The sequence below is a fragment of the Triticum aestivum genome, chromosome 1B (assembly GCF_018294505.1).
Source record: "Triticum aestivum cultivar Chinese Spring chromosome 1B, IWGSC CS RefSeq v2.1, whole genome shotgun sequence".
Taxonomy (NCBI): Eukaryota; Viridiplantae; Streptophyta; class Magnoliopsida; order Poales; family Poaceae; genus Triticum; species Triticum aestivum.
This window is the reverse complement of record NC_057795.1, coordinates 370,911,436-370,935,518: the sequence shown is the minus strand read 5'-3', so window position 1 is coordinate 370,935,518 and position 24,083 is coordinate 370,911,436. Positions and strand designations below refer to the sequence as shown.

At 48.3% G+C, this 24,083-nt stretch overlaps 2 pseudogenes; one reads left to right on the top strand and one right to left on the bottom strand.

Moving 5' to 3' along the window:
- Positions 1 to 11,152: 11,152 nt before the first annotated feature.
- LOC123151572 (uncharacterized) lies at positions 11,153 to 11,291 on the top strand (annotated as a pseudogene).
- A 5,202-nt stretch (positions 11,292 to 16,493) lies between these two features.
- LOC123091462 (cytochrome P450 89A2-like) lies at positions 16,494 to 18,299 on the bottom strand (annotated as a pseudogene).
- Between the last annotated feature and the right edge of the window lie 5,784 nt (positions 18,300 to 24,083).

Here is a 24,083-nt window from a genome sequence, read left to right as displayed (position 1 = left end):
GTACAATGTATGCTCCATCCTGGTCCACAAGGACGACAAGGTGTCGATTGAACGCCACGTATGAGCTGCTTCACAAATACAATGTACGTTCCATCCCGATCCGCAAGGATGACGAGGTGTCGATTGAACACCTCGTATGGGCTACATCACAAGTACAATGTATGTTCCATCCCGATCCGCAAGGATGGCAGGGTGTCAGGTCCACTCGACGAAAAGATCAAGTTCACTCAGAGACGAAAGACATTCAGAAACGATAAAAGCAAAAGCCATGATATTCAAGGAGAACCAAGTTCAGATAAAGCCCGCAAATGTTCAGAACCGTGACGGGCAGAAGTACTCAAACATCAAGCCTAAAAGAGTTTAACGATTACATAAACCACTCGGCATTCCGAGGCAAATAAAAGTAGGACATAATGTTTCGTTCACTCAGTCGGAGAAGGACTTGCTGGATCACAGAAACTGTCAAGGTCGATGTTGTCTGCAATACGAGTGGCGGCATCAAGGAAGGTGTCCATGAAAGAATGGAAAGTGAGCTTCTTTATGTTGGCGACCTTGAGTGCCGCCAGCTTGTCTTCTCTGACGTCCTGGCAGCGCACTCGGACTAACGACAGAGCAACGTCAGCACCACAGCGAGCAGATGACTTCTTCCATTCCTGCACTCGACCGGGGATTTGGTTCAGTCGAGCCATCAGAGACTCGAGGTCATGCGAGAGTTCCGCCTGAGGCTAGAGTTTAGCATCAACCCGCATCATCGCAACCTTCAGTCGAGCGAGGTAGTCCACGCGCTGTCCAAGCGAGACTCCAACCGCAACACATGCATTGCAATGTCATCTTTGACGGGACAATTTACGAGATCGAGACCTGTCTCGAATCGCTCAGTTTCTGCTTCAAAGTCTTGGCAAAATTCTGCATAATCGGAAAAACAGTTAATTGATAGTTTAACAAGGCACGTCAGTCGACACCAACAAATCAGTCGAACAAGGGGAGATACCTTCAAGTTTTAGGACCAACTTCGGAGAAAGCTGCCCCAGATAAGACTCCAGTTCACCCTTCTTAGCTTTAAGACTCCCCACTTCATCAGCCAAGCGTTCCTTGTCTTTCTTCAGTTGCGCAATCTCTTCTTCCAACTTGCTGACTGAAGCCAACTTCTTGTTCGCAAGTGTTGTTTTATCTCGCGCCTCCTTCTGGGCCGCGGCAAGATCCTGATCCTTCTTCTCCAGAGCTTGCTTAATTTTGTCTAAAGAAATAACATTCTTCAGACGAGCTTGAAGTTGACAATTTTCACTACGCACATCTGTTCGAGTGGAATCACTCGGTTCAAAGAGACTGAAAAAAGAGACAGAGAATCATAAGGTGGATGGTGGATGAGTGGTTACCTCCCATGATAGCTGTTTCGTCCTGGGCCTTCTTGAGGTTCTTCTTCGCCAAATCCAGATCAAGGCCGAGGCTGATCTGCTTCTTATTCAGCTCAGAAAGTTGGGCTCCAAGGTCACAAGACTTCTGCAGTCAGCAAATAAGATATGTTAGTCGACAAAAACAAAAGTCAATCACAACGAAAATTGTTCTAAGACTACCGCTGAATCAAACATTCAACAGTAGTCTCGGGGACTACACCTAGTGGGTGCACTTGGCGTGCCCCCACTGGTCTGGTTTTACACTCGGTATGGTCTGCCCAGTACGAGTAAAAAAAGGAGAGATTCTCAAACCCCAGTCGACTACCAACAAGTCGACCGCAGTCTCGGGGACTACACCCAGTGGGTGCACTCTGCGTGCCCTCACTGGTTCGGAAAACCACTCGACTCAACCTGGTCGATTCAAATGAAAGAGCTACTCAGTTCTAAAGCAGAAACACTCCAGTGGGTGATCAGATGCGAAATGCAAATCCATAGATGCACATAATAGGTTCCAAAATGCTCATCCAAGGACACAATATGGACAGTGAAGCAACAGTGACATATATTACTGCTCAAGGGACCAGTCGGAAATCAACTAACCTGGACGTTGGCTTGCAGAGCGGTGCTGGCATTGCAAGCAACCTGACTGGCCTCATGCACCACCTTCATCTGCTCCATCACGAGATTCACCTGGAGAAGAGCCTCCCTGGCGGCACTCGGCGGGTCATCTGGAGTCTGGTATGCAACAAAGAGCGACGGCGACAGCACAATCGGGGCAGTCATGGGATCAGATGCGTGGAGTTGTACTAGAGCAGCAAGGGCCTGAGCAGACGACCCCGATGGACGGTCAGTTGACAGTGGATTGGCAAAGGTGACACTAGTCTGAGCCAGGTCTCTAGATCGCTCGACCATTGTCTCAAGCACCGACATCGATTGAGGCACCTGACCCTCGGTCGCCTTCCCGCTTGAGGCCCTACTTCTTCTTCTTCTCTCTCTCAGAGGCACTTCTTCTTCTTCGTCATCCGGAAGATTAATTACATCCTGCGGAGCTGCAACAAAAACAATCTCAAGAGTTCAATCGACCAATGACCCAATCGGCAGAACAAACTCTAATCGGAAAGGGCCTACCAGCTTTGGAAGTGGCCGCGTCGTCGGCCTCCTCGTCACCTGGGGCCTTGTCAACATCCATGTCAGTCGCAGAAGTTGCAGGGCTGAAAAAGTTCATAATCCACTCGGTCAAAATAGAAAGATCAGTCAGAAGAAGAAAACACAGAAAGATCGAGCGCTCACCCAGAGGCGACGGGAACGTCCATCTTGATCTTGGGAAAGGTCTTCCGAGCCATCGAGGGCGCGACCTTGGGCTGCTTGGCGACTTTCTCCGTCGCCTCCGGGGTCGATGTCCGTGTGCGTTTCTGCGCTTGGGTGCTTGGAGTCACGGTCTTGTCGCGCCCGCCCGCTGGATTGTGGAGAAGCTTGGATCGGTGCTCTGAGCGTGGTGGCGAGTCGACCACCTCGTCGTCGTCCGACTCGTCGCTTTCCTCCTTGTCGTCCGACTCGTCGCTTTCCTCATCGTCTTCATCCTTTGGAGACTGCCAATCGCCGCTCTCTTTTGCGCTGTCCTCCCTCTCCTGGTCTTGCTCGAGAGCTTGTTCATCGTTGGGCATAGAGTACAACTCAGTGTAAATCTACAAGACAAAGAGTCAAACAAATGTCAGTCGGATTCAGAGAAAGATGCAAGACATACAGGAATACAGTCGGTAGCAAAGATCAAACCTTGTCTGGCTGGTTGTTCGCGTTGAATGGGTCGACTCTCCTGGCTCCTCTGGGATTATCCTTGTTTCCTGTAATGCCTTTCAACCACTTGGTCACCGTCGCGGCTGAGACCTCCTCTGGATGGACCCGAGCGGTGTCGTTGGCTCCAGAATACATCCACATTGGATGGTCACGAGCCTGCATCGGCTGGATGCGTTGACTGAGGAACACCTCCAGCAAGTCCATGCCAGTTACACCCTGATTGATCGACTGAACCACTCTCTCCACCAACATGTCCGTTTCCACCCTCTCGATAGCTGTCACTTTTAGCGAAGAAGGTTGCTGGGTGCGATCTAAAGAAAAAGGGGGAAGGCCGGTCGAGTGACCGGGAGTCACAATGTCCTGGCAGTAGAACCAGGTCGACTGCCAGCCCCTGACCGACTCGGGAAGTGTCATGGAAGGGAAAGCACTCCGTTTCCTCTTCTGGATCCCCAAACCCCCGCACATTTGGATCACATGCGTCCTCTCATCACTCGAATTGGCTTTCTTCACCGACTGGGAGCGAATTGTAAAGATATGCTTGAAAAGACCCCAGTGCGGTCGACAACCCAGGAAATTTTCGCACATAGACACGAACGCGGCGAGGTAAGTAATGGTGTTGGGGGAGAAGTGGTGGAGATGAGCTCCGAAGAAGTTCAAGAAACCCCAAAAAAAGGATGCAGGGGAAGGGAGAAACCCCGGTCGACATGGGTGGCAAGCAAAACACACTCACCCGGCCGCGGCTGGGGCTCCATCTCCCCTTTCGGCAGCCTCGCAGCTCCCTCGACCAGACCAGAGTCGGCCAGCTCCTCCAAGTCCTCTGGCCGGAGCGAAGATCAGATCCAATCGCCCTGGATCCAACCCGCCGGCAGCCCGGACCTTGACGACGACCCCCAAGCCATTTTCTTGCCCTTCGCCGCCTCCATTGCCTTCTTCACGCGTTCCAGCGCCGCCGTGCTATCCTTCACCATGGTGGCGGCGCGACGGCATCGAGAGTGGAGGAGAAAGGAGCAGTGGAGAAGCATAGGAGAAAGAAGGAGAATGGACGCGCACAGTGCAAGCGCCTCGGCCTCGTCGCCTTCTAAGGACCCACTTCCGAGTGACTGATGCGTGGGCCCAGGCAATCCTGTCAAATCCCGCAACAGTCGCGTGCTGAGTACGTAGCGGAAAAGGTGGCGCGGGGATCGAGGCGCTCCTGTCTATCCATCCCGTTTACTTCGGCACTCTCCGCCCCGCGCGCTTCCCCAAAATTTCGAATCCCGTGAGATCCGGGATATGCCGTAACCAATCGCGCCAAAGATTTCACGTCAAAAATAACACTCGATGAGTGGCGGTGTAAATCCACTCGGCAACTTCTGAATCGATCAAGACGAGTGAAACGAAGCCGAAGTCCCAACACGGGCTTCCAGTTCAACATAGATGCTTGTGAAGCCCAAGAGTCGAAGCAAGGCTAACTTCAACTTCTTTTCACTCGGACCTTAATCCATTCAGGGGCTAATGATGATGATATAGACCTAGGGTAGGGTCATAGGCCTGACCTATACGCCCTACCCAAGGTCACTACCCTAGAAGCAAAGAAGCCCAAGAGACGACAAGAAGTGCCCAGAGAAGGTGTCGAGTGCAATCCACTCGACTAATCAGTCACTCGGGTACCCCTCCTTCCTGATGACACTCGACCAATCAATCACTCGACCTACTGTAGACCAAGAGTCACTCAGAACGGCAACGATCGGGCGTTCACTTCGTAGTCTTTAAGATCATTAATAGCACTTATGGTCGGCGTTATCAGTAACGCCCCGTCTTTACGTACATTGAACTCCTTGTATTGGGGGATGGATAGGGTCTTGGCACACTCTATATAAGTCACCCCCCTCCTCTGGCACAATGGTTCGCACCTCCTATAACACACACCATATTCCAGTCGACCGCCTCAGGGCACCGAGACGTAGGGCTTTTACCTCCTCCTAGAGGGGCCTGAACTCGTATACACTTGCGTACAATCTCGCCGTAGCTAGAACCTTGCCTCCTCATTCGTACCCCTTATACTTACTGTCAGACTTAGTAACACGACATGTAGTGCTCTTATCTTTTTATGCCAGCCGATTGTGACTTTTCCGTTTTACTGTTTAGCTCTTGCTGAGCCTTTTTTTCGTTTGTTATTCAAAGCTTGGAGACTTTTGTTGGATATTTTGCTTATTAATAATATTGGCCGTATGCATCATTCTGATGCAGAGGCTGGGGCATACCTTCTTTTCAAAAAAAATGAAGGAGCCCTAATTAAAATAAAAGGTAAGTGAAGAAAATACCAAAAGTGAAAAGGAAGAAAATTACAGCAAAAGGAGAAGATAACATAGGAAGCTAAGTAAAAGATAATTGCTCAGATAGATAAGCAGCAGCAATTCAGCCGTCCCGTATTCCCCGCAAGGAGCACTGGCGACTCTGAATTTCTTATTTCAGAGGTGTGTTCATCATGGTCCCAACGGGAGTAGCTGTTGACTTTTCTACTACTAGTTCGCAGTGCTACTATTGTAAAATTTGGAATACCGATATCCACCGTACCATTGAAGGTGACTGGTGGCTTGCTCCAAACCAAATGGCAAACTATGCAACGTCGAAGGGTGTTAATACGGCCGGCCGAATTGTTGCTGTCGCAGATGATGACCTCGTACGGTACGGCAGCCTGTTCCGTTCCTCATTTTTCTTTTCTTGTCAAGCCGCTTGAACATGTTTTCCGTGCAGACTGGGATGGGATGGAGCCGGTTTGTCCCTTCCCGACACGACGCCTGCCCCTTCCCGGCTCCCGGTTACAGTCAAAGATTGACGACATCGCGACCGGGAAGTTGACACATGACAGATCTCTGCGAAAAGAAACGCAGAACCGATGTATTAAAACTGGGTATTTATTAATTACAACGCCGGCATACGAATATCCAGCGCAGCACCGCAGGCGACCGATTCCCCGCTCCAGTCCAATTGCAATTGGCAAATGATGCAACGTCGCAAGTTGTGAACAGGGAAGACCGAATTGTTGCCATCGCATGATCGTGGGCTTGCACGGCAGCTGGTTCGATGGGCACAGGAGCGACAGAGGCTTGTCCGACAGAAACACTTCAGAAATACTAATCCAGAGAAGAAGTCAAGCAACTACACATGCACCATCCTGCCTTGTGTCATGCTTTCCGTGTCATGCTCTCGCGTATCCGTGTCATGCAGCCCGTCCTCAACCAGGCTTAGGCGGGTCATAATGGGGAGTAACTTAGATTAGTAAGATACATATGTTACTAGTCCATGTTACTACCCTTATAGTGGGAAGTGTCAAAGGCGTAGTAACATATATGTCTTCATTTATTGCTTTGTAGACTCATTTTGTACTGGGAACCGCTATGTGATGGTAACATATTATGTTACTCTATTTGTCTCTCTCCTTTTTAATTACATGACACATCATTTTTTTTACTTATGTGGCATCTATGTTACTACTTATGTTACTCCCACTATGACTAGCCTTATGCAACCCGGCAAACAATTGAATCAGCCTCTTTCTGTTTCATTGGACGTCTGGACCGACTGATAAAACGGTCGGAAACCTCTTTCTGAGGGCAATTGGTCATATATATATTTGAACCATGGCGCAAAGACATTTAGAACAAGCTCAATCTTGGATACATTTCAAACACCTTTGAATTTTAACTTTCTTTTGCGGGTGGTTTGAATTTTAACGTTTCAGTTAACTTACTTCACTCAATTTATTTCATAGTGTCAACAAGACCAAATATCAGTGTGTGAAACTAATACTTGTGCAGTATAACTGAAGTTGCTTATTTCGGTGAATGAAATAAGTTTTTTGAAATGTGCAAAACAAGTTTTATTTTTTGCAATGACTGATATCTCTTTTCTTTTAAAGAAGTGATGTATATATTTGAATTCATAGGAGGCGCCACGATGCTTTGATTCACCGTATTGTGCGCTACCCACTTCAAATAAATAAATTGACTATTTCAAATATAATTTATTCTTTTTTTTCAAAAATTTGAAATTAGTTTTTAAAATGGATGAAATTAGTGAAATTCATTTTTTTGAACTGAACAAAACCGGTTTTATCCATGAAAGATGTTTTGTGAAATGAGTGTTTTGAAATAAGTGAATTCAGTTTTTGAAATATATTTTGTGAAATGAGTGATTTTTTTAAATGAGTGAAATTACTTTCTGAAATGAGTGCAATCATTTTTTCTTGAAGTAATTGAAATATGTATTTTGAAATGAGTGGAATGAGATTATGAATTTTTTGAAATAAGTCTTTTGAAATATGGTAATTGAAATGGTTTTTGTCCATTAATTAAAGCAACCTTTTGAAATAATTGAAATGGTACTTTTGAAATAGTTGAAATGAGTCTTTTGAATAATTTAAATGGCCCTTTTTGAAATAACTAAAATGGGTCCTTTGAAATAATTGAAATGGGAATTTTGAAATAAATGGAATGAGTCTTTTGAAATAATCAAAATGATCCTTTTTAAATAACCGAAATGAGTCTTTTGGATATTATTTCAAATGTAGAAATAAAAATAATAGAAAATATTTTAGATATGTACAAGATTGATCTTGTTTTGCTTGTTCTGAAGGTCTTCTCACTACGAAATCAGATATATAAAATATTTAAAAAACAAATATTTGATTGAAAAGATATCAATCATTCAAAATATGACAATGAAATTAAATGCATATCATTTGTACGAGGAGAGAGAATGCATGCATGTAGTGGTCTTTCTCTCCACTCTAAGCACCCCTCTTTTCTCTATTCCGTTAAAGAGAACAGGGTCTAACTCAGGGAGTACGGTGCTATGTAGACCATCCGGGTTAGAGTCACGAACTGACCCGTGATGCTTAGTTTCTTCTATAAAAATAGATGCCTCCAAGGGCTAGTCCTGGATGATTTCTTTTTTTTCTCAGTTCAGATAAAAAGTTGACATAGCCTGACACGTGTTGTATGTATTCCTCTCTTCTTCTTTTTTGCCAATGCACCAATCTAAAAGCAACGTGTGTCCAGCGAGCCGGAGAGAGATGGGCCGACATGAGCCAAGGGAGAAGAAGAACGAAAAAAATATACTATCCTTTTGTACTAAATCAACAATAATTAATATGAATCAAAGTTAAAACTAATTCTGAGTGGGTCCAACACTACACCAATCTAAAAGCAGTGTGTATGTGTATGTGTGTGTGTGTGTGTATGTGTGTGTGTGCGCGCGCGCGTGCGAGCGGTGTATAGCTTACCGCTACATTTACCACTTCCATGAAACTGCTCTTTACTGCAGATGAGGTCAAGTCAGCACTTGACAGTATCGGGACCTTGAAGGCCCCTGGTATGGACGGAATCCCGGCTATTTTTTTTAAACATTATTCGCAGCTGATTGGTGATTCCGTGGTAAACGAGATGTTGCAAGTGTTGCGAGGCGGCAGTATGCCGGCGGGATGGAACGACGCCCTGGTGGTGCTTATCCCAAAGGTCCAGAACCCTGAAACGTTAAAGGACTTACGCCTTATTAGCCTCTACAATGTGGTCTACAAACTCGTTTCAAAGGTTATTGCCAATCGCCTGAAGAATATCTTGGGGGAAGTGATATCACCGAATTAGAGTGCGTTCGTGCCGGGCAGATTGATTTCAGACAACACCATTCTCGCATATGAAATGACCCACTTTCTGAAGAGAAAGAGGACTGGGAAGTGTAGCTACGCAACGCTGAAGCTGGATATGAGTAAGGCCTACGACCGTGTGGAATGGGGATTCCTAGAAAAAGTAATGCTACAACTGGGGTTTGCGGAAGGTTTTGTGCAGCTAATCATGAAGTGCATCCGCACGTCAAGTTCAGATTTAAAGTAAATGGGTCATGCACGAACCAAATCACTCCAGGACGGAGCCTTTGACAGGGTGATCCAATCTCGCCGTACCTGTTCCTGTTGTGCGCGCAGGGACTCTCAGCCCTACTCCAACATGTTGAGGACTTGGGACATATCAAAGGGGTGAAGATTGCTCCTACAACGCCCTCCGTGAGCCACCTCCTTTTCACTGACGACTCCTTGCTATTGATGGAAGCCTCACCTGAGAGCATTGGAGTGGTGAACAACATTCTGCAAGTGTATGAACTTGGCTCGGGCCAGGTAATTAATAGGGACAAGTCGGTTGTTCTGTTTAGTAAGAATACAAGCAGCCAGAAGAAACAATAGATGCTTGGGCTCCTGGGTCTGCATGCTGAAAGTCTACAAGGCAAATATCTGGGTCTACCCAGTTATGTTGGCCGATCTAAACAGAAATGCTTCAAGTACCCACTGGACAAAATCTGGGAAATTTTGAAGGGATGGAAAATTAAGTTTTTGTCCAAAGTGGCTAAAGAGATCCTTATCAAGGCGGTCATCCAAGCTGTGCCAACTTACGCTATGGCTTGCTTTGATCTCACGAAGGCCCTTTGTGAGAGTACTACCAAAATGGTGGGCAGGTTCTGGTGGGAGAATCATGACGACGAGCACAAACATCACTTGGTTAGCTGGGAACAAATGATGCTGCCAAAGGAGCAGGGTGGATTGGGCTTCAGGGACCCCCATGCATTCAACATTGCGATGCTGGCCCAGCAGGTTTGACGCCTACTCCAAGCCCTTGACTTCCTATGTGCACGGGTGTTAAGGGCACGCTACTATCCAGATGGCTTGCTGCCAAACCGCAGGCGGGTGTCAGTTATGTATGGCGGAGCATTCTGCAAGGGGTGGAGGTCGTTCGAGTTGGTATGATATGGCGTATAGGTTCGGGAACAAATGTTATTAAGATTTGGACGGATCCCTGGATCCCCTCGAACGATACAAGACGACAAAAAACCCTACGGGGTGGAAATCTGCTCACCACGGTGGAGGAGTTGATTGACCCTATCAGCAATAAATGGGATCCCCAGCTGGTCAATCAAACCTTCGGTGTAGAGGATGCGGCTACGATTTTGTCCATTCCCATTTGTGATCAGTATGATGATTTTATCGCTTGGCACTTTGACAACAAGGGCTTGTTCTCAGTCCGGTCCGCTTATAGGGTCTACATTGGGCTGCTAGCCAACCAACAAACCAGGCAAAGAGGCGAGAGTAGTGCCGGAGATCCCAACGTGAGCATGTGGAGGCAAATTTGGAAATTGGAGTGTCCAGGCAGAGTACACCATTTCATGTGGCGCTTCATGTTAGAATACTTGTATGCGTATTATGGTGCAAGTATAAACCGTATATACGCTGTAGGGCCGGTGCGGCATGTTTATCTCGTGTAACTCGGTTGGTAGGATGTTGAATTGATCTCTATCTTGTATAGTTAACTTGGAGATCAATCCAACAACCTAACCAACTAAATCTTGTAAACCCTAGCCGCATTGTGGCCTATATATAACACGCAACGCGTCCCTGCTAGGCATACGCTTAACGCACTCTTATATGGTATTCAGAGCCTCCTTCTCTAGCACATCACGCACCCATGGCCTCCTCAAGCTCTGTCGTCGCCACACCAGCCCTCATCCCGATCGCCGATCGTCTTCACCGCTCCAACTTCCTGGTGTGGCGCGCGCAGGCCATGGCAGCTATCCGGGGCGCGCAGCTCGTCTCCTACCTCGACCCTGAGAGGGAGCTGCCGGCCCGGAAGCTCACGGACAAGGAAGGCAAGCCCACCGATGTGCCCAATCCGGCGTACGACATCGACAGGGCTCGCGACTCCCAGGTGCTGAGTTTCATCTTTAATTCAATCTCCGCACCGGTGATGATCCAGGTTGCACACTGCAACACGGCGGCCGAAGCTTGGGTCGCCATCACGGAGATCTTTATCTCCCAAACTCAGGCGCACATCGTGAACACCAGAATCGCCCTCTCCATGACGAAGAAGGGCAACTCGACGGTGGCCGAATACATCGGGCGCATGAAAGCGCTCGGTGACGAGATGGCATCTGCAGGAAAGCCTCTCACTGACGATGACATGGTGTCCTACATCCTGGCGGGGCTCGACTTCGACTACATGGCGTTCGTCTCCACCATCTGCGCCCGAACTGAATCCATCAAGGTGAGCGAGCTTTATTCGCAGCTCATTAACTTTGAAAGCAGGTTGGCTATGTTTGAGGGTGGCGGCCAGTCGTCCCACTCCTCCGCCAACACCGTCTCACACGGCGGACGTGGCGGACCCAACCGCGGTGGTGGCCGCGGTGGCAATGGTGGTCGCTATGGAGGCGACCGAGGAAATGGAGGTGGTGGCCGTGGCCAAGGCCGCGGTGGTGGCCGCGGCAATGGAGCGGGAGGTCGCAATGATCTTCCGGAAGTCTTCTGTCAAATCTGCACCAAGCCGAACCACACCGCCATGGAGTGCTACCGCCGCTTCGACATCTCCTTCAACAAGGAGAAAAGCGTGGCGGCCGTCAACACCAACCACGCCAACTCTCAGTCCTCCTATGGAGTGAATACCAACTGGTATGTGGACTCTGGAGCGTCAGATCACATCACCAGCGAGCTCGACAAGCTCACCGTTCGGGACAAGTACAACGGGCATGATCAAGTAAACATGCCCAATGGCGCAGGTATGAAAATTGCTCATATAGGTCATGCTTATGTTCGTACCCCTTCCCGCAATCTCCATCTTAAAAATATCCTACATGTATCAAATGCCACCAAGAACTTGATCTCTGCTCATCGGCTATCTTATGACAATCACGTTTTTCTTGAAACTCATCCTCATTTTTTCTGTGTTAAGGACAAGGCAACGAGGAAAACCCTCCTCCGCGGCAGGTGTAGAAACGGGCTCTATCCCCTATCATCAGCTCCCATAAGCTCGGGCAGGCATGCACTTGGCGCCACCAAGATCTCATCATCACGGTGGCACAATCGTTTAGGTCATCCATCTTCGGCAATCGTTCAGCATGTTCTCAAGCACAATAATATTTCCTTTTCTAGCAAAGAGTTGAATAATCAGGGTGTATGTGATGCTTGCCAACAAGGCAAGAGCCATCAACTACCCTATCCAAATTCTAGTAGTATTTCCAATGCTCCTTTAGAGCTAGTTTTCTCTGATGTATGGGGGCCTACCTGAGATTCAATCAATAAGAAAAACTATTATGTGAGTTTCATAGATGATTTCAGTAAGTTCACTTGGATTTACATTCTCAAACACAAATCCGAAGTGTTCAAAGTTTTTCATGAGTTTCAAGCACTTGTTGAACGTCTCTTTGACCGAAAAATCATCACTATGCAAACGGACTGGGGAGGCGAGTATGAGCGCCTAAACTCCTTTTTTTCGTCAGATAGGCATCACACACCATGTGTCATGTCCTCACGCCCATCAACAGAATGGGTCAGCTGAGAGAAAACATCGCCACATTGTAGATGTAGGTCTCTCACTTTTGGCTCATGCTTGCATGCCCTTGAAATTTTGGGATGAAGCGTTCCTCGCTGCCACTTATCTCATCAACCGCACTCCTAGTAAGGTGATCAATCTTGAAACTCCCTTAGAAAAATTGTTTCATGAAAAGCCAAATTATCATGCTCTCCGCACTTTCGGCTGTGCTTGCTGGCCAAATCTCCGTCCTTTCAACTCTAGAAAGCTAGAATTCCGCTCCAAGCAGTGCGTTTTTCTTGGCTACAGCAATCTTCACAAGGGTTTTAAATGCCTTGATATACAAGCAGGACGGGTGTATATTTCCCGTGATGTCATCTTTGATGAATCAGTTTTTCCTTTTGCTGCATTAAATCCAAACGCCGGAACCCCTCTTCGCTCCGAAGTTCTTCTCCTTCCTGAAACCATCCCCTCTGACCCTCTTGATCATGGGGACGAACAAACAGCTGATCCATCGGGTGATTTTCATAAAAATTCTGCAGCTAATTTTGGTGGAAATCCGGTTGTTCTTCATGATTTTATGCAGCAGCCAGGCGCGGAACACCATGCAGATTCAGGTGCTGCAGATCCTGATGGCGGCGATCCCGGGGCTGATTCTCCCTCGTCTGGCGCGCCTGCCAACAGCAGCGGCGGCGTATCTGCCTCGGGAGGAGATGAGTCGCCCGCGGCGTCCCACACGTCCAGCCGGGGGCCCACAGGCGAGGGCCCGGAAGCGCACTCCGCGCTTGACCAGACGAGCGCGCCCGTCCTGAACCGCCAGGTGGCGCGGTCTCCTGCACGCGGTCGGGCCGACCAGGCGGGTGCTTCGCGGACAGGAGGCAGCATCCGCCTCGTCCCTCGCGCTGGCCAATCAGATGCGGTGCATGCGGCTGACAGCATCCGCATCAGATCGGATGCGTCTGGATCGGCTGCTCCGGCTCCTGGTACGAGGATGAATGGATCTTCTGCGGCTGATGGTTCTGCGGTTATTCCTGCACCAACACAGAGGACAACAAGGTCGCAACATGGTATTTTGACACCAAAAATATGTACGGATGGTACGGTCAGATATGATAAGGTGCGGTTTGTTGGTCTTACCACTACTGGAGAACCACATAATTTGTCAAAAGCTTTAGAACATAAAAACTGGAAAAATGCAATGGATGAGGAATACAATGCTCTTATGAAAAACAGAGCATGGCATTTAGTTCCTCCAGCCAAAGGCAGAAATATAATTGATTGTAAATGGGTCTATAGAATCAAAAGAAGAGCAAATGGAGAAATAGATAGATACAAAGCAAGATTAGTTGCAAAGGGCTTTAAGCAAAGGTATGGGATAGATTATGAAGATACCTTCAGTCCAGTTGTAAAAGCAGCTACTGTCAGACTTGTTCTCTCTATTGCAGTATCAAACAACTGGCATCTTCATCAATTGGATGTGCAGAATGCGTTTCTTCATGGCATTCTAGAGGAGGAAGTGTATATGAAGCAACCACCTGGGTATGAGGTAAAAGATAAACATAATTATGTTTGCAGGCTTGATAAGGCTCTATATGGTTTGAAACAAGCACCCAGAGCATGGTACTCTAGGCTGAGTGAGAAACTCCAAAGGCTTGGTTTTCGACCATCCAGAGCTGACACATCTCTGTTCTTCTATAGAAAAGGGAAAATCACCATTTTCATGTTAGTATATGTTGATGACATTATTGTTGCAAGCTCATCACAGGATGCAATTAAGGCATTGCTTGAAGATCTAAGAAGAGATTTTTCTCTAAAAGATCTTGGTGATTTGCACTACTTCTTGGGAATAGAAGTAAAGAAGGTTAAAGATGGCATAGTCTTAACTCAAGAAAAGTATGTGTCAGATGTGTTAAAACGAGCAGGTATGATGAATTGCAAGGTTTCGAATATGCCTCTCTCAACTTCTGAAAAATTGTCAAAAGAAGAAGGTGAGCCACTAAGTGCTGAAGAATCTACAAACTATAGAAGTGTTGTAGGTGCCTTGCAATATCTAACGCTTACAAGACCTGATATATCTTTTCCTATTAATAAAGTATGTCAGTTCTTGCATACTCCTACTCTTGCACACTGGACAGCAGTAAAGAGGATCCTGAGATATCTAAGAGGCACTATGAGTACAGGTTTGAAGGTCACAAGGTCAACATCAACTTTGGTGAGTGCATTTTCTGATGCAGATTGGGCAGGTTGTCCTGATGATAGAAGATCAACAGGGGGCTTTGCTGTTTTCTTTGGACCAAATCTCATCTCATGGAGTGCACGGAAACAAGCTACTGTATCAAGATCAAGTACAGAAGCTGAATATAAAGCCTTGGCTAATGCTACGGCAGAGTTAATATGGATTCAAACCTTACTAAACGAGCTTCGTGTAAGTCATTCTCCAGTTGCACGTTTGTGGTGTGATAATATTGGTGCAACTTATCTTTCAGCAAATCCAGTGTTTCATGCAAGAACAAAGCACATTGAAGTGGATTATCATTTTGTGCGAGAAAGAGTAGCTCAGAAGCTACTTGATATTCGTTTCATTCCCACCAATGATCAAGTTGCAGATGGCTTCACTAAAGCCTTATCTTGGCGAAAACTAGAAGAGTTTAAGAACAATCTCAACTTGGTAAAGTTATGATTGAGGGGGAGTGTTAGAATACTTGTATGCGTATTATGGTGCAAGTATAAACCGTATATACGCTGTAGGGCCGGTGCGGCATGTTTATCTCGTGTAACTCGGTTGGTAGGATGTTGAATTGATCTCTATCTTGTATAGTTAACTTGGAGATCAATCCAACAACCTAACCAACTAAATCTTGTAAACCCTAGCCGCATTGTGGCCTATATATAACACGCAACGCGTCCCTGCTAGGCATACGCTTAACGCACTCTTATACTTCACGCATGACAGTCATCCCTTGTTAAGAAATGTTGAAAAACTGGGAGTGGAGCTTGACACCAGGTGTGTGGTGTGCAGGCGATTTCAGGAAGATGGGGGGCATCTATTTCTTAGGTGCACGGAGGTCAAAAAGTGTCGGAGAGCCTGCGACCTTGAATGGACCCGCCAAAATCTGCTAGCCTGTTCGTCTGCAAAGTAAGTGACTGCAGCGATCCTGAAACTCCCAACAGCGACACGCCTACGAGCAATCTGCCTTCTCTGGATGTGGTGGACAGAACGCAACAAGGCCAACCATGGGAAACCACGCCTCTCTGTAGAATCTTTCGGGGCACATGTTGGGGTCACAACTTTGGAATGGAATCAGTACCATAGCCCTACCAACATAGCCCTACCAACAGAGTTGCCACGCCTGGGCCGATTCTTAGTTGGAAGCCGCCACCTCCTGAGTTCATCAAGCTTAATATGGATGCCGCTTTCCACGCTAGCTCGGGTCGTGGTGGATGGGGAGTGATCGCCCGAGACGCTGATGGTGATGTGGTTCTCGCAGCTGCTGGAGCGCTATACAATCAAGGTTCAGCCCTGCAAGCTGAAGCAGAGGCATTTCTTCAGGCCATCAGAATCCCATAACAGTATGGTATGGGGCGGGTCATCTTTGAAACAGATTGTCTGGTTCTCCAGCAAGCTATGTCTTCGGTCAGCCAGGATCGAGGTCCCCTTGGAGTACTCTCCCGTGAAGCAAAATTCCTCTTGGGTCTACAATTTATACAATATAGAATTCTACACTGTCTTAGAAGTTGTAATAAGCCAGCGCATGTGCTGGCTTCACATGATTGCCGGGGCTATCCGAATGACCATGTGGTCTGGGAATCGGAGCTCCCGAACGATGTTATGTGTGCTGTGACCCCCGACTCGGTTGGTCCTCCGTAATTGGAATGCAATGTGTTGCAGCTAAAAAAAAAAGAAACTGCTCTTTCCCTCAACAAGCACACACACGCACACACAACAAAGGAGCATCCGTCGCCAACATGAGTTATTAATAAACCTTCTAAAAAAACATGAGTTATTAAACAGAAAGCGAGGATAATCGTTCGAACCAAAAAAAAAAAAATACGACTGCCCCTGCCAGTTGCTGAAGTTTCTTTATTCTAAGACCTACGGGGCACGAGGCGTGAACGCAGCGGCTTCTTCATGACGACGGTGAACTCGTTCTTCTCGGCGAAGTCCACCTCCTCGCCGGCGACCTCCTGCCACTTGAACTCCCTCACCATGTTGGCCACGAAGTACTCCAGGTGGAGCATGGCGATGCCCAGCCCGGCGCAGATCCTCCGGCCCACGCCGAACGGCATCATCTTGATCTCCCGATTGCCGGTCACGTCCACCGCTTCGCCTGCGCCGCCTTGCAGGAACCGATCCGGAGAGAACTCTAACGGCTTCTCCCACTCCCGCTCGTTCCGGCCCATCTCGGCTACCATGAAGTTCACCGTTGCGCCCTTGGGTATCAGGTAACCGCCGATTTCCATGTCCTCCGCCGCCTTGTGCGGCAGCACGAAGTGCCCCGGCGGGTGCTTCCGGAGGCCCTCGAGAACCACCGCCTTGAGGTAGGGCATCTTGTGGACGTCGTCCCCGGAGACCTCTTCTTGGTCGTCTCCCGTCGTGTCTTTGATCTCCTCGTAGAGCTTCTCCTGGATTGATGGGTTCTTGACCAGTTCGGCCATGATCCACTGTAGGCCAGTGGAGGTGGCAGTAATGCTACACTTACGTAGAGATAGTTACGTACTTCACGTAATTAGCAACGTGGCTAATGATCATTGGGGAAGGGGAGGAAGGGGCCCCACCCACCTGAAAATCAGGAGGGGCAGAGAAGTATATTTAGAAAGATTACGTAAACCCTTTCGTAGCTGTACGTGGATATATAATTCTCTGCCCACGAGGAGGTCGCCGGCGACCTCCTGCTCCTTCTGCCGCCGCCGCATGGCGTGCGCGGTCTGGAGGCGGTCACGAAAGACGTGCTTTGTGAGCGACGGGAAGAAGGCGAAGACAGCCATTTTCTTGGTGATGTAGAGCAGCTGGTCGCGCTGCGCGGCGGCGATCGCGCGCACCGCGGGCTCGTCGAGCCGCTCGCCGAAGGACATGAGCACGAGGAGGCAGAACATGGCGTACTGGAACGTCTCCACAACGGCCGCCCCGCCGGAGGACGACTCGTCCCGCAGCTTGTCGACGAGCACGCGGCGTACCCAGGAGCGCGCGGGCGCGAAGAGTCGGACGCGGGACGGGTGCAGCGTCTCGGAGACGAGGTTGCGGCGGAGGAGGCGCCACACGGGCCCGTAGCTGGCGCGCGTGATGGTGTTGTCATTCTCGCCCATGATCCTGACGGACGCGAGGGTCGGGCGGTCGGCCAGAGCGGCACCGCGCTCGACGAGTGCCGCGTGCGCGAGGCGGCGGTCGGCGACGAAGATGGAGAGCCGGGAGCCCACGCGCAGCGACACGATGGGACCATACCGCGCAAACAGACGCCGGAGGAGGAGTTCCCCGTCTGCGGGCGAGTTCGTGAGCCACACCATACTGCCCAGCACCGGAAAGGACGGCGGGCCAGGCGGGATGGGCCGCCGGGCGCCGCCGCCGGTCTTACCGGTGCGTAAAAGGAGGAGGGTCAGCGGGAGGGCGAAGAGGATAACGCCGAAGAAGATTTGCCATGTCTCCATGGCGCGTCTGGGTGCTGCTCCGCTTCCGCTCTCACTGGTGCTGGAGCGCCGTGTGGATAAATATGCTTTGGGTCGCCGTCTCGAATTTTAATCTTGTTTACATCGACTCGATGGCTTCGGAAAGAAAGGAGGGCAAGTCAACTATTGCAAAACTTGGGTTACAAGATGATTACAGCAACTGTGACGTGATACTAACGACTCGGCGTATATAACAACCGAATAGGGCCAATTGGCCTTCTTTTTTCTTTTGAAAAACAGCATGACTCTGCTGTGTATTTTTATGGACTTTTAAATAAATTTTATAAAATTAAATTACAGAAAAAGGACTATACAGGTAAATTAGAAAACGAAATTTGTTAATAGCACATCAAATCGTTTTTGCAAACTAACCGGACGCACTAGACACCACCCGTTTACGATCCGACGCGCCTCGTTCAATGCGGTTTGGGATAGATCCCGAGCAAAGAATCAGGAGCGAGTGGGTTGGGGGTGGGCGGTTCGCGTGCGTGCGTAAGGGTCGATGTGCAGGTCCAAGCAAAATCAACCTAAGAGCATGGCTAATAATAGAGCCAACAATCGGCTATAAGGAGCCGCCATGCCATCTAATGTTAACCTAATAGCCGACATGTACAATAATACATTCTAAATGCGTATTACTTTATGAATAGTTGACTCACCTTATAACCTCACAAACTGTCTTGGAGCTTGTGCTGCAGCTGGCTACTAGTGAAGAGCCTGCTTCTCTTCTCTCTGCTCCAACTAAACAAAGATACAATATTTTAGTCCTTATAGCCTGCTTATGTTACCTTATTGTACTTGCTCTAACTGGATCTAACGAAGCGTCGCCCACTTCCCCAACCCACCCAAATGAATTCATTCCAGGCTCTTCCCTGTCTGGCTTTTGGTTACCGCGCGCCACTCCGCTATTACTCTCTCCGCTCCCTGCTTTGTCGCCATTGCTTGCTCGAATCGATGTTGTTTCTTCGCGGTGGACGACGGCGAGTCCTCTCAGTGAGACGCATCCCCCCGCCCCCAATCCGTCGCCTATTTTTCTCGGTTTGCCATGATCGCCGATAATGGTGGTCATGTCATGGTCGCCACCGTTTTGTTTGCTCGAATCAGGAAGGAATATCATGGCGCTTAATCGGGGTGAGATTTCTTTTGCTTACTTCCCATTTCACATGCATGGCGGATTTCATGGTAATTTTGTAGGTCCCAAGCTCGTGGGTTGTGGAAGGGCGTTGATTGCGGGCATTGGGGAGCAATCTCCTCGGTTTTTTGTTGGTGGATTTGATGCTAGGGTTTTCAAGTGTTTTGAGGTTTTTGAAGCAACTGTTAATTTTTTGGGTGGTGTGATTCAGCGATTAGTGTTACTTTCCCTAATCTATTGCATGAATCTCCAAGTAAAAAACAATGCTCAGATCCCTTTGTTGTTTCAAATTCGCTCAACAAAACATTCTCTATTCCCTACTGTCCATTACATCTGGTAGTTAATATTGGATCCTACCATGCTAGTCATAGTTATCGTTACCATGCTTGTTGTGCTATCTATTTGGGGGTGGAGGTGGGGTGGTGTTGTCCATATGTTTGATGCATTTTCCTTTTGTAAATCCTCTTATTCAAATTGTTATTTTATCAACTCTATTGTGCATAAATTATCATGCCTAATGTACACAATTTATCAATGGTGCATAAGCATTTTTTAGGTTTGTGATATGCAATATATGTGCACTTACCAACTCTATTATGCATAAATTACCATGTCTAATGTACACAACTTATCAATGGAGCATAAATATTTTTTTAGGGTTGTGATCTTCAGTATATGTGTATTTACCAGCTATGTTATGCAGAAATTACTATGCGTAATGTGCACAACTTATCAGTGGAGCATAAGCATTTTTAGGGCTATGCTATGTAGTAAAAAGTGTTTAACCAACTCTATTATGCATAAATTACCATGCCTAATGAACACAACGCATCAGGGGAGCATAAGCAATTTTTAGTGCAGTGATATGTGGTGTATGAATATTTTACCAGCTCTATTATGCACAAACTACCATGTCTATTGTACCCAACTTATTAGTGGAGCATAAGCAAGTCTGCCAACTGATGCGCGCTTTTTTCATCATGTTTTTTTATGATGTTTGTTCTTATGTATAATGTGTCTTTGTACCATATTTTTTCCATGTCATTTTATCATTTTGTTGCAACCAATTATCATTTGTGTTGCTCATTAATTTTGTTTTCCTCAAGTAATTTCTGCACATCTACATGTTCTGTTATTTTTTACCCGGTTTGATTTGAATACTTTATCATGCTCATTCTATTATTATTACCAAGTTCTCCAGTAGTTTTTTCCTATCATGTTACTGCATCATGATACGTCAAACATCTTTTTCGTTTTGCAAAGGGGTATGGTTACTTATGTATTTTTTAGCATATAATGGGTACACTTTGTGTTTAGCATGGTATCCTAAATCCTCACTTCTGTGACGCCTGAATATTTAAACTACAGTGATCTCCCGTTGATGATGAAACGTCACCACGATTATTGTTCTTAAACTCGTGTTGGTTTGAAACCGGTTCAAATTCAAATCTAAAACAAAGTCGAAAATAAAAGTTTTCAGATGTCAAAACTAAAATGTTCACAATATTCTATAAATTCACCTGATCATTGTCATGTTGGAACCAACCTCTTTTGGATTCCCACAGTGCCCCCTGGAAATTTTATTTAGTCGTCCAACATCCAATTATTTGAGCTTTTCAATTTCTAAAAATAGTTGAACACTCCCAAATGCTTAAAAACTTTTTATACCAACCCAGGTTATTGCCTTATATTTTTGTGCCAAGTTTTGTATTAAACAAAACTCTTTAGTGGCTCAAAGAAAATAAACAAAAGGTAAAAACTAAAATAAGAAAATAAAAGGGGGCAACCCTCTCCCTCGCTGGGCCTCGGCCCAGCTGGCCTCTGACCTAGTCAGGCCAGCCTAGCCGGCCCATTCCTCCCCCTGCTTAACCCCCACCCCAACCGAACCCTAGGCCTCACCCACTCTCTCCCGCACAACCTCCCCCACGTCGCTCGCTCTCCCTCCCCTCTCGATCCAGATCGGGGGCTCGACCCCGCGGCACTCCCGACGACGCCCGTCGTTGCGGACCGCCGACCCCATCACGTCGCTGCTCGCCTCCTGAACTCCTCCTCGCCCTCCTCTCCTTCACGCGACACCCGCCTGACGCCGTGGCCTCGCCTCGTCATCGACCCGGCATCGTCGCCCGTCGTCACCGCCACCCCGTCGCCGTCCCGTCGTCGACCGCTGCTGCCCCGAGCTCCAGCGCCTCCCCGACTCCTCCTCGCGCACACTATTGCACACCTACAGGGCCCGGTGAGGCACCCTCCTCCGTTTCCCCCCTCTCCTTTCCCTCCCGTCGCCACAGGTCGCCCCCACCGTCACGCCGAAGCTCCCGAGGAGGGTTGCCGCGCCCGTGTGACCCGCCGTCGCGCGCTGGCCACCTCCCCGCGTTGCCTCCCCCGTCGCGTGCCCGTCCTTTGCCGCTGCTACTGCCGCGCCGCTTGCGCCCCGCTGGCCTATGCCGCAGCCCCTGCCTCCGGCCGCTGCCGCCCCCTCCGGCCGCGGGCCCTGCCGCTAGTCCAACCGGCCGCGTCGTGGCTGCCGGCGCCTTGTAGCCGCGCGAGCCCAGCCGGTGAGGCCATTGGCCTCTGCCTGGGCCGACCCCCCTCCTGTTCGGTTAGTGGGGATAACCCCTCCCTGACACTAACTAGTCCCCTAACCGCTCACTGACCCGTGGGCCCAAGGCCACTAACTTAATATGAGGCAATAACTTATTTTAATTTAAAAAAACCTGTTAAAATATGTGTCTCTTACACACGGTCCCCACCAGTCAGTTTGACCAGTCAACAGTCAACTGTTGACTGCTGACTGGGCTGCTGACTCAGCCCCTCCTGGACCCACATGTCAACCTGTGTACACTTATGTGTACACAGTGTTGTGTGCACTTAGCAATTTTTGCATTTATTTTCGGTTTAAAATTAATTTCAGAATATTAATAAAACTTTTAAAATTAATAGAAATTAAAGCGTCACTCGGATGAAAAAGTTTTCTACATGAAAATTGCTCAGAACAACAAGACGAATCCGAACACGCGGTCCTTCGTCCGCCACACTTCCCTAGCATAGCAAACATCGAACCTTTCCCCTCCGGTTCATTTATCTGACACACGTCCGGAATCGGGAAAACTTTCTCGGATGTTTCCCCCTTCGCCAGTACCGTGTAACACTGCGTTAGAGCACCCCTAGTGCTGCGTGTTTTCTTGTCGTGCATCTATATTACCTCTATGTGTTTTATATTTACTGTTTATTCCCCCCTCTTCTCTCCGGCAGACCCCGAGACCGCTGCTGATGCCCGTGTGATCGACTACGTCGACGACGACTCTTCTTCCCTTTCTGTGGAGCTTCCAGGCAACCCCCCTTGATCATCCCGATATCGCCCATTCCATTCTCTCATGCTGGCATTAGATTTTGCTACTGTAATTGATTACTCCTATTCTGATGCATAGCCTGCTTTTGTACCTGCTATTGTACCTTACATTGTTTATCCTAAACTGCTTAGTATAGGTTGGTTAGTGATCCATCAGTGACCCCCACCTTGTTCTTGTTGCCCCTGCTTCATCATTGACGACTCGATCAACGTGATCGACGACCAGAGCCCGACACCTCACATCACATCATGCCCTTTTTGTTGCTCAACTCTGCAGAGTTACCATCAAGTGCCGAGGGTGGTACCTCATACATCACTCCTGATGAGGTCTTTGTAGTGTAGCTATTCGGTCGTGGTCTTCGAGGGTGATTCCACCTTAACCACTTCCGATACGACTCTGTCATGCAACCCCTCAAGTGTGAACCTCGAGGGTGGTTCCTCTTATGTTCACCTTGATGTTTACATCGAGTGGAATACACCGAGGGTGATTCCTTGGGTTTTCCCCTTGATGTTTGGACACACGGTTACCTTGACTTTACTTGAGACCTTGGTGAAAGTCGGGCAGGCCCGGAGAGCACTCGCAAGATGGTTATGTGGCACGGCCGGGCATTCTGGGCCCTTGCCATAAGTCCACGAGATGGGGCGACGGGGTCACATTATCGCGAGTCTCTGCTCGTCTCCGCAAGCTAATAACTATGGTTTGGGTATTTGTTTTGAGTTGGCTTCTGGCCTTTACGCACTAACCACCACACGAGAATAGTTATGGGCCTCGACGTCATGGTATTAGCCGAAGCTTTGTCAGACGTCCAGTTCAGCAGTGCGGCACGGCTGGGCCGGCACCCCAGAGGTGGTGCCTAGGTCCGCCCTGCGCGCAACAACCCGGAGTGCAACAGGCGATGGGCCTAGACCCCGAGATGCTTAGGAGGTAGACCGGCGGGGATCTCTCTGCTGAGCCTAGGTAGGGCTGCGACATGTTGATCTTCTGAGGCCGGGCATTGACCCAGAAAAGTGTGTCCGGCCAGAGTAATCAAGAGTGTTGGAAAACGTAGTGCACCCCTGCAGGGAAGATTATCTATTAATAGCCGTGTCCACGGTAACGGACGTTCAGACTTATAACCTGATCTTATACAACTACAAATGGATACTTGAGATATGTGGCTCCGGGATTGCTTTCTCGCAGGGAGTCGAGGAAGGATCTCTGGGCGTTAATGTTACAACATGCTTGATAGTTATAAACCGTTATTCTTTACTATTCTACATGCTGCAAGATGCTCGGAGCTGCTTGAAGATGCTAGTCTTCGATAGGCTAGGCCTCCCCCTCTATTCTGGCATTCTGCAGTTCAGTCCACACATACAAACCTTCCATTTGATACCAATGCATACTTAGTATAGACCTGATGCTTGCGAGTACATTGGATGAGTACTCACGG